This window comes from Ailuropoda melanoleuca, chromosome 1 (genome assembly GCF_002007445.2).
Source record: "Ailuropoda melanoleuca isolate Jingjing chromosome 1, ASM200744v2, whole genome shotgun sequence".
NCBI classification, from domain to species: domain Eukaryota; kingdom Metazoa; phylum Chordata; class Mammalia; order Carnivora; family Ursidae; genus Ailuropoda; species Ailuropoda melanoleuca.
Genome location: NC_048218.1, coordinates 104,540,335 through 104,552,432, shown reverse-complemented (window position 1 = coordinate 104,552,432; position 12,098 = coordinate 104,540,335). Strand labels below are relative to the sequence as shown.

Here is a 12,098-nt window from a genome sequence, read left to right as displayed (position 1 = left end):
GAGATGACGTGATGAGGCTGACCTTTTCTACCGATCAGCCTGGCTGTGGCTTGAACAGTTTGGGAGGACAAGAGCGTGGCTGAGGGGACAACTGGAGAAACAAATGTGCACCAGGACAGACTTAGACGAGGGCAGAACTGAGATATATGGGCTCATCTATCCAAATACCCTGATCAACAGAACAAACCATGGCACTCAGTAGACCTTGTCCTCCTTCCAAGCAGACCTAGAGGCCATCTGACAAGGGCATATCCTTCAGCAGGATCATCCCATATGGTGTGCTGCTTGTACAGTGCACACCCTATGCTACAGTTCAGAGCAACCCTACCGGGGGATGGGGAGAGACAGGGTCTCACTTCTCTCCCCCCTAGTAACTTCCAACCAATTTTCTCCATCTCACATTTCTGGTCATTTCAGCACCCCCTTATCATACAGCACCCTGGCCAGGTACCAAGCTGAATCATCTTTAATCCAGCTCTGATTTGGATTAGGGTGATTATAGTAGGAATGGAAGGACAGAGAAGAATTCCACAGTCTATTAAGAAGTAGAATTAGGGGCCACCTGGCTGGCTCAGTCAGTAGAGTGTGTGACTCTTGATCTCAGGGTTGTGAGCTCAAACCCCACATTGGGTGTGGAGCCTACTTAAAAGAAAAAAAATTTCTCTTAGTATTCATTCATTTAACAATAAATTAGAAAACAAATGAGTAGGGGCGCCTGGGTGGCTCAGTCGTTAAGCGTCTGCCTTCGGCTCAGGGCGTGATCCCGGCATTATGGGATCGAGCCCCACATCAGGCTCCTCTGCTAGGAGCCTGCTTCTTCCTCTCCCACTCCCCCCTGCTTGTGTTCCCTCTCTCGCTGGCTGTCTCTCTGTCAAATAAATAAATAAAATCTTAAAAAAAAAAAAAAAGAAAAATGAGTTTAAAAGTAGAATTAATAAGACGTAGAATGTGTGACCTAGGGCATAGGGAGGCATGAGGAAAGACTGTCACACTTTTACAACTTCCTGTGGTCTTCCTCAAAGACCTGTCACATAATAAAAATACATATAGCACCCTTTATAGCTTATGTCACTTTGCTTTCATTATATCCTGTGACTATCACAATAGTCCTGTGAGACATGACAGGTATAATCCTTGCTTCAAAAGTGAAACTCACCAAAAATCACACAATTAGTATACAGCAGGGAAAGAAAGAAACAAACAACAAATAAAACCCAAGAACTTCTAAATCTAAATCCATACTCTTGCCACTAAAACACATGGCCTGTAAGTGACAAAATAATCGAATAGTGCCACAAACAAGCACTCAGTGGGCTCCTGTCCTCTTGGAGAGCCTGCGGGAGGAGATAACCACAGCACACCAGGCAGGGGGACTGCTGTGGGCAGGGGCCTACAGCCCTCTCAAACCAAATACTATTTAGAAACTTGAAATTAGCCTTAGGTCACCAAACTGCAATATTTCTTTTAAACTGCAAAAGTGTGGGGGGAAGGGGCTGGACAGCTCAGTCCACTGGGCAGCCAGCTCTTGGTTCAGCTCAGCTCAGTGAGCTCATGGGTCAAGGGATCAAACTCCAAAGTCGGGCTCCCTACTCAGTGGGGAGTCTGTCTGGAGATTCTCTCCCTTTACCCCTCCCCATGACACGTGCACACTCTCACACATTTTCTCTCTCTCAAATAAATAAATAAATAAATGTTTAAACTGCAAAAGAGGGGCGCCTGGGTGGTTCAGTCAGGTGAGCGATCAACTCTTGATTTCGGCTCAGGTCATGATCTCGGCTCAGGTCATGATCTCAGCGTCCTGAGATGAGCCCAGTGTAGGCCTCTGCACTGGGCGTGGAACCTGCTTAATATTCTTTCTCCCTCTCCCTCTGCTCCACCCCACCCCCACTTGTACTCTCTCTCCCTCTCAGAAAAAAAAAAATAATAATAATAATAAATAAGCTGCAAAAGAAATGACAAAACACACTATAAACAAAATCAGAAACTGAAAATGGATACATATATTTGCTGTACATGTGACAGACAATGCATTTGTCTCAGACTCAGTGAGCTCTTACAAATCAATAAGAAAATAAGAAACTGATGTAAAAATGGTTACAGAACTTAGACAATATGGAGAAGAGAAAATTCTACTAGCATGAGAAGATGTTCAACAATGCTAAGGATTCAAGACATGCAGATTAAAACAATAGAATGGCATTCTATTGTTTTGTTTTGGGGTTTTTTGGTATTCTATTGTTGACTGGATTTAAAAGGCTGGTGTCATCCAGTGTTAGCTAGAGTGTGGGTTGACAGGCGTAATCATCCACTGGAGAGCTTTAACCACATCAAAATTTTCCTATTCTTCCAGCCTACAGCTTCGATTCTCGGCACCTCTACACTGCACAAGGGTAAAAAGGCAAATGTAAACGATTATCTGTTACAACATGATTCGTAAGAGCAAAAAACAAACAACTGTCAATAGAAATCTAGTTTCTTAAAATATGGTATAACCATAATATTGAAAATACAGTTGGGGGGCGTCTGGGTGGCTCAGTCGGTTAAGCACCTGACTCTTGATTTTGGCTCAGGTCCCAATCTCAGGGTGGTAAGATCAAGCCCAGTGATAGGCTCTGTGCCAGGCGTGGAACCTGCTTAAAATTCTCTCTCCCTCCCCCTCTGCTCCTCCTCACCCCACTAGAGTGTGTGCACATGTGCTATCTCTTTAAAAAAGAAAGAAAGAAAGAAAGAAAGAAAGAAAGAAAGAAAGAAAGAAAGAAAGAAAGAAAGAAAATACGGTTGTTAAAAAGAATGGGGCAGACGGGTAAATAACAATATGAATACATATACGAATGTGTGTGTATAGACAGCAAAAGAGAAAAAAATAAATCAAAACCAATTAACTGAACAGAATGTATAATAAGATAGATTTTTATTGTTAAGAGTATGTTTGCATGTGCATAGGGTAAACGTTAGGAAAGATACACCAACGGTCATGAATACCTACGAAGTGTGGAACAGCAAGCAGGAGAGTCTGAAAGAGGACTTTTACATTTTACACCATATACTTCGGTGTTAACATTCCCAGTGATAACCACATATTAATATTATAATTTCTCAAACTAATAAAAATATTTTAATATGGAAAAACATCTGGAGCTTAATGTCCTTCAGCAAGTAAACTAAACATTGAGTAAACATAATCCATTCTTACTCACCTTATTTCTAGATCGCTCTCTGTTTCCATATGAAATTACCTTACCAGCTGATCTCACACAAAACATTAATAAAAGAAATCCCTGCTTCTTTCACTTTTGCTGACAGGCAGATTAAATGCTCCAATTATCTTCTCAGATGTGCTACTGCTAAATTAGTCCTTGGAAATGATCAATATTCCCTAGGATAAACTAGAAGCAAACATGAATATCTCTTGTCTCCATGTTTCAAGTCCTAACTTCCTAGGCTTTCCTCCCTCCAGGAATCTCTAAAAATATATAAGTTATGCCTCAGCGCCTTTGGACCCATGCAGTTAACCATGCAGAACAAGCTTATTAATTTGACTTTCTCAGTGAACATAATGATCAAATCATTCTAAACGAACAGGAGGTCAGGGCAAAGTCCGAGTTAGATGTTAGCGTTTATTTGACTTTACATCTAACCCTAACTCTCATTTTTCAAAGCCTTCCAGGAGACTTTGGGCAATGGGGAGCCAGTTAACTTTAATCACTCATGCTGCTAGATCCCTCAAACAGCTATCACATTTAAACTAAAAAGCACCACGTTAAACTTCTTACATCTGATCATTTTCATAGATTGCTAATAATCTGCATTTTCACTGCGTCATTTATCTAATGCGCACAGAGAAACCAGCACTGCAGAGATGGCTAGACTAAGGTTAGTATCCACCAGCGTCCTCTCAAGTCAGCAGGACAAATCCACGTTCAGATACAGGAGGCCAGACTCCCCCTTCAGGTTAGTAAGGGAGTTGGTTTTTGTTTGGGACCCTGTTGAACACACTCACATTTTCTGAGCCCACTTTGAACACAGCTTTACATTTTCAAAATCATTTATTCCTCAAACACTTAGCACTAAGTATCAGCTACCACTTATAGAATGCTTATTCTAAGCAGGGAGATCTGTAAGTCCTTTCATCTCATTCACCTGTCCTCCTCGCTGCTGCTTTCAGACTGTTCCTCCACCACGCCACCAACAGCCCTCACCTAAAAACAAAGCATGCACCTGTGCCTCTCCCACCTGCTACCTGGCCTCCTGCACTTGTGAACCGCCCCTCAGGGGCTCTGTCTCACCCCCTTGACTTCTGCACCAGCCTCCACTTCTACTCCTGCCATCATTCCTGGTGAGATTGACTTCATATTGGAGGATACACCCAACACGTTGGCATTTTTGTTCCTAGACCTCCTCACTTCCTGTGATCTTGCTACCCACCCACCACAGCCTCCCATTTCAATGGTCCCACCTAGACTCTAATTATACATTACCATTAATTGTATCATTTCTAAAAAATCTCCACTCGAAACTCTCCACTAGACTACCAACTCTGCCCCTACCTTGTGCTCTCTCGCTCTCTCTAAGTAAATAAATGAATTTTTCAAAAAGAAAAAAATTGAAATCCCATGGTCTGACCACTGGCTACTTCTCTGACTCCATACACTACTATTTTTTCTATCATTGACTTTACTTCCACTGCCCTGGCCTCCTTGCCGTTCCTTCTTTACCCTGCCACAGGGCCTTTGCAGTTACTGTATCCTCTTCCTGGAACACTCTTCTGTTAACTGTTATATGGTTCACTTTCTTACTTTATTCAGGCCTCTACTCAAATGCCACCTCTTATAAAGGTCTTCTTAGATCTTTCTATCTAAAATATTCCCCTTTCGTCAATATTTCTCAGTTGTACCTTTTTATTTTATTGATCTTTTATTGAATTAATCTTTCAGCAACCTTGCAGATAATAGAAACAACCTGAATCCACATCTGTCCATACATCCATAACCCACACCCAGAGAATAACTAGGAGTCAGATACTACTGTGAGTTTCAATTTACATATAAGTGATAAAATAAATACTACAACCCAACATAGCCAACCTTGGAATTGGACATCAACCACGTGGAAAAAAGAAGGGGACAGTGGGATCCTAGAAGTAAGTGGTGGAAACAAACAAAAATCTCTTCTGGGAAGAAAAAGTACCTTCGAAAAGGCTAGTAAACCAAAGGAAACAAAGAGTTTTTTACAAAAAAGAGTAAGATTACTAAATAAACTTTATTTTTTAAAAGATTTTTTATTTATTCATTTGAGAAAGAGAAAAAGAGAAAGCACAAGCAGGGGGAGTGGCACAGGGAGAGGGAGAAGCAGACTCCCCACTGAGCAGGGAGCCCGAAGCAGGGCTCGATCCCAGGACCCTGAGATCATGACCTGAGCCAAAGGCAGACGCTTAACCAACTGAGCCACCCAAGCATCCCCTAAATAAACTTTGAAGCGCAGATTCTTTGAGGGAAAAAAAAGTCAAGGAAATAGTCCCAAAAAACCTACTAGCAAATATGCTCAAGATAAAATATGAGAAAGCACAGGTAAAATAAGAAAATGACAAAGGGGAAAGAATATTGAAACAGGAGATATGCTTACAATACCAAAAGATAATCTTTCACTAACTCTAAGCAAATAAATTTGAAAACCTAGAGAAAAGGAATACTTTCCAAAAAAGATGCACTTTCCCCAATTTGACTCCAATACAGATAAAAACTCAAACATCAATTTTCAAAGAATAGAGAAAACTGTTCTTCCCAAATAAAAATTACTCCCAAAAAGAAGTACCAGACCTGTGGTTTTATGAGAGAAATTCTACCAAACCTTTAAATAATTTATAATCTCTATGCTGCCTAATTATTCCAGAACACAGAAAAAGAATCATAAGCTGTTACCAAATTTGCTTTATGAAGCAGATATAATACCAATACCTAACTTTTTTTTTTTAAGATTTTTTTTATTTATTCGACAGAGATAGAGACAGCCAGCGAGAGAGGGAACACAAGCAGGGGGAGGGAGAGGAAGAAGCAGGCTCATAGCAGAGGAACCTGATGTGGGGCTCGATCCCACAATGCCGGGATCACGCCCTGAGCCGAAGGCAGACATTTAACTGCTGTGCCACCCAGGTGCCCCCTGATGCCTAACTTAATATCATAAAAGATTGCCCAAAAAATAACTACAGACAAACCTCACTTATGGAATGGACTTCAGGGCATTCAAAGAACACCATTCCTGATTTTCTTTTTTAAAAAACCACTCAATAAGGGCGCCTGGGTGGCTCAGTCAATAAAGCATCTGCCTTTGGCTCAGGTCATGATCCCAGGGTCCTGGGATGGAGTCTCACGTGGGACTCTGCTCAGGGGGGAGCCTGCTTCTCCATCTACCCCACCCCCCTGCTCGTGATCTCTCTCACGCTCTTTCTCTCTCAAGTGAATAAATAAAATCTTCTAAAAAAATTTTTTTTAATTAAAAAAAAAACTCAATAAAAAAGAGATTAGTGGATATTTCCATGTGTGTTGTTTGTGTGTGTATCCCTCAGTCACAAAGCTAAAATCTTATTTAACAGGGAAACACTGGAATCATTCAGTTAAGGTTTGGAATGAGGCAAGGATGTCCATTATCTCTATATAACATTGTAGTAGAGGAGATATTAGCCAATGCAATCAGACAAGCAAAAACCAAAGGCATGACAATTGAAGGGAAATAAAACTGTGTCTATTTGTAGATTATGCAGCAGCATATCTATAAAACTCAATAATCAAAAATAAAAATTAAAAGAATTTAATAAGTCAGAAAGTATAAAATTAACATGCAAAATTAAATGGCTTTCCTATAATCATACAGTAACTAGTTAGAAGATATAATGGGAAAGAAAATCCCAGAAACAAAAACAAACACAAATTTAATGGATTTACAGCGCTAGATAAGTTGATCCTTCAGTAAAAAAGAATAAACATGCAAGCATAGTTCAGAAAAGAAATTTCTGCTTTTCACCAAAATAGAGTAAAACACCAAATAAATAAACAAACAGGGATGCCTGGGTGCCTCAGTCTGTTAAGCATCTGCCTTTGGCTCAGATCATGATCCCAGAGTCCCAAGCCAGGCTCTCTGCTCAGAGGGGAGTCTGCNTTTTTCTATCATTGACTTTACTTCCACTGCCCTGGCCTCCTTGCCGTTCCTTCTTTACCCTGCCACAGGGCCTTTGCAGTTACTGTATCCTCTTCCTGGAACACTCTTCTGTTAACTGTTATATGGTTCACTTTCTCACTTTATTCAGGCCTCTACTCAAATGCCACCTCTTATAAAGGTCTTCTTAGATCTTTCTATCTAAAATATTCCCCTTTCATCAATATTTCTCAGTTGTACCTTTTTATTTTATTGATCTTTTATTGAATTAATCTTTCAGCATCCTTGCAGATAATAGAAACAACCTGAATCCACATCTGTCCATACATCCATAACCCACACCCAGAGAATAACTAGGAGTCAGATACTACTGTGAGTTTCAATTTACATATAAGTGATAAAATAAATACTACAACCCAACATAGCCAACCTTGGAATTGGACATCAACCACGTGGAAAAAAGAAGGGGACAGTGGGATCCTAGAAGTAAGTGGTGGAAACAAACAAAAATCTCTTCTGGGAAGAAAAAGTACCTTCGAAAAGGCTAGTAAACCAAAGGAAACAAAGAGTTTTTTACAAAAAAGAGTAAGATTACTAAATAAACTTTATTTTTTAAAAGATTTTTTATTTATTCATTTGAGAAAGAGAAAAAGAGAAAGCACAAGCAGGGGGAGTGGCACAGGGAGAGGGAGAAGCAGACTCCCCACTGAGCAGGGAGCCCGAAGCAGGGCTCGATCCCAGGACCCTGAGATCATGACCTGAGCCAAAGGCAGACGCTTAACCAACTGAGCCACCCCGGTGCCCGTTNAGCATCCCCTAAATAAACTTTGAAGCGCAGATTCTTTGAGGGAAAAAAAAGTCAAGGAAATAGTCCCAAAAAACCTACTAGCAAATATGCTCAAGATAAAATATGAGAAAGCACAGGTAAAATAAGAAAATGACAAAGGGGAAAGAATATTGAAACAGGAGATATGCTTACAATACCAAAAGATAATCTTTCACTAACTCTAAGCAAATAAATTTGAAAACCTAGAGAAAAGGAATACTTTCCAAAAAAGATGCACTTTCCCCAATTTGACTCCAATACAGATAAAAACTCAAACATCAATTTTCAAAGAATAGAGAAAACTGTTCTTCCCAAATAAAAATTACTCCCAAAAAGAAGTACCAGACCTGTGGTTTTATGAGAGAAATTCTACCAAACCTTTAAATAATTTATAATCTCTATGCTGCCTAATTATTCCAGAACACAGAAAAAGAATCATAAGCTGTTACCAAATTTGCTTTATGAAGCAGATATAATACCAATACCTAACTTTTTTTTTTTAAGATTTTTTTTATTTATTCGACAGAGATAGAGACAGCCAGCGAGAGAGGGAACACAAGCNTGATACCTAACTTTTTTTTTTTAAGATTTTTTTTATTTATTCGACAGATAGAGACAGCCAGCGAGAGAGGGAACACAAGCAGGGGGAGTGGGAGAGGAAAGAAGCAGGCTCATAGCAGAGGAACCTGATGTGGGGCTCGATCCCACAATGCCGGGATCACGCCCTGAGCCGAAGGCAGACATTTAACTGCTGTGCCACCCAGGTGCCCCCTGATGCCTAACTTAATATCATAAAAGATTGCCCAAAAAATAACTACAGACAAACCTCACTTATGGAATGGACTTCAGGGCATTCAAAGAACACCATTCCTGATTTTCTTTTTTAAAAAACCACTCAATAAGGGCGCCTGGGTGGCTCAGTCAATAAAGCATCTGCCTTTGGCTCAGGTCATGATCCCAGGGTCCTGGGATGGAGTCTCACGTGGGACTCTCTGCTCAGGGGGGAGCCTGCTTCTCCATCTACCCCACCCCCCTGCTCGTGATCTCTCTCACGCTCTTTCTCTCTCAAGTGAATAAATAAAATCTTCTAAAAAAATTTTTTTTAATTAAAAAAAAAACTCAATAAAAAAGAGATTAGTGGATATTTCCATGTGTGTTGTTTGTGTGTGTATCCCTCAGTCACAAAGCTAAAATCTTATTTAACAGGGAAACACTGGAATCATTCAGTTAAGGTTTGGAATGAGGCAAGGATGTCCATTATCTCTATATAACATTGTAGTAGAGGAGATATTAGCCAATGCAATCAGACAAGCAAAAACCAAAGGCATGACAATTGAAGGGAAATAAAACTGTGTCTATTTGTAGATTATGCAGCAGCATATCTATAAAACTCAATAATCAAAAATAAAAATTAAAAGAATTTAATAAGTCAGAAAGTATAAAATTAACATGCAAAATTAAATGGCTTTCCTATAATCATACAGTAACTAGTTAGAAGATATAATGGGAAAGAAAATCCCAGAAACAAAAACAAACACAAATTTAATGGATCTACAGCTAGATAAGTTGATCCTTCAGTAAAAAAGAATAAACATGCAAGCATAGTTCAGAAAAGAAATTTCTGCTTTTCACCAAAATAGAGTAAAACACCAAATAAATAAACAAACAGGGGTGCCTGGGTGCCTCAGTCTGTTAAGCATCTGCCTTTGGCTCAGATCATGATCCCAGAGTCCCAAGCCAGGCTCTCTGCTCAGAGGGGAGTCTGCTTCTCCCTCACCCTCTGCTCCTTCTCCCTGCTTGTGTTCTCTCTCTCTCAAAATAAATAAAATCTTTTTTAAAAAAGATAAAAAAAAAAATATGGGGCACCTGGGTGGCTCAGCCGTTAAGCATCTGCCTTCGGCTCAGATCATGACCCCAGGGTCTTGGGATCAAGCCCTGCATCAGGCTCCATGCTCGACAGGAAGCCTGCTTCTCCCTCTCACCCTCCCCTTGTTTGTGTTCCCTCTCTTGCTGTCTCTCTCTGTCAAATAAATAAATAAAATCTTTTTTAAAAAAAAGATAAAAAATAAACAAACAAGATATATGAAACAGTAGATTTCAAGACTTTGGGTATCTTTTTCCCCTACCCTAGTAAGTTCTCAACTGTGACCCCTATAACAAAAGACAGATCAACAGGAGAAACATACAGATTTATTTAATATAAGTTTTATATAATATGGGAGCCTTCATAAGGAAGTGAGGATCCAAAGAAACAGTTAAACATGAGAGATTTTATGCTAGATTTGATGAAAAGTAGAAACTCATGGAAAGATACTGTAGGACAAAGAGTATGAGGTAAGTGTAGTCAACTGTGGGAAACTTAGCAATGCCTGTTTGCTCAGATTCCTCTCTGTGTCCCTTCATTTTCAGAGATAAAAATGCTGATGTCCTCTGGTTATATGGACACTTCTCACATTAGAGTTTTATGACCTACTTCAGGGGAAGGTCAGAAAGTCCTTTTCAGGGAACCCTCCCAAACTCATTTTACAAGGCCAGCATTACCCTGACACAAAAGCTAGAAAAGGATGCTACAAAAAAACTACAGGCCAATATTCCTGAGGAACACAGAGGCAAAAATTCTCAATGAATTATTAGTAACAGAATTCAACGTATGTTAAGGGAATCATACACAATGATCAAGTGGGATTTATCCCTGGGATGTAAGGATGATTCAACATACACAAATCAATGAATTTAACATACCACATTAATAGAATGAAAGATAAAATCATCTCAATAGATGCAGAAAAAGCATTTGGCAAAATACAACATTCTTTCATGATAAAAACACTCAATAAGTTGAGTATACAAGGAATATAACATAATAAAGGTCAGATATGACAAACCCACAACCAACATCATACCCCATGGTGAAAAGTTGAAAGCTTTTCCTCTAAGATTGCAAATAAGACAAGAGTGCCCACTTTCACCACTCCTATTCAACATAGTGCTGAAAGTCCTAGAGCAATCAGGCAAGAAAAAGAAATAAAAGACATCCAAAGCAGAAAGGAAGAAATAAAATTGTGGGGAATTTTTGCAGATGATATGATCTTATATAAAGAAAATCTGAAGACTCTACCAAAAACTATTAGAACTACTCAACAAATTCAGTAAAGTTGCAGGGTATAAAATCAACATACAGAAATTAGTTGCATTTCTATACATTAACAATGCAACATCTTAAGATTTTTTTTAAATCCCATTAATGATTGCATCAAAAGCAGTAAAATACTTAGGAATAAATTTAACCAAGGAGGTAAAAGATCTGTACACTGAAAATTATAAGACTGATGAAAGAAAGCAGCACAAATGAATGGAAAGATACCCCATGTTCATGGATTGGACAAATTAATATCGTTAACATGTTCATACTATAGATCCAATGCATGCCATTTTTCACCAAAAACAACAACAACAAACACCCTGGTGTGCTTGGCTTGCTCACTTGGTGGAGCATGTGATTTTTGATCTTGGGGTTTTAAGTTCAAGCCCCATGTTGGGTATAGAGATTATACTTAAGAAATAAGTATAATAAAAAAAAATAAGTATAAAAAAAAAAAGAAAGAAAGAAAGAAAGAAAGAAAGAAAGAAAAGAAAAACCAATCCTAAAATTCATATGGCTGCAGGAAAGACCACAAATTGCCAAAATGATACTGAGAAAGAAAAAACAAAGCTGGAGGAATCACACATCCTGATTTCAAACTACTCTACAAAGCTATAGTAATCAAAACAATATGGTACTGTCAAATAAATAGACACATAGACCAATGAAACAGAATTGAGAATCCAGAAATAAACCATTGCATATACAGTCAACTAATATTAGAGAAGGGAGTCAAGATTACTCAATGGGGAAAGGGGAGTCTCTTCAATAAATAGTGAAAAAATGAATAACCACATGCGGAAGAATGATATTGGATCTCTGTCTTACACCACTCACAAAAATTAATTCAAAAAGGATTAAAGACTTAAACATGAGAACTGAGATCATAAACTCCTAGAAAAAAAGTATAGAGATAAGACTCCATGACACTGGACTTCAGAATGATATTTTTGGACAGGATACCAAAAGTACAGCAAGAAA

At 38.9% G+C, this 12,098-nt stretch overlaps 1 protein-coding gene across 8 annotated transcripts in view; it reads right to left on the bottom strand.

Annotated features, from left to right (window-relative positions):
* Positions 1 to 12,098, bottom strand: part of PLCH1 (phospholipase C eta 1) — a 209,147-nt gene that overhangs the window by 120,675 nt on the left and 76,374 nt on the right. The gene's annotated exons all lie outside the window — the stretch shown is intronic.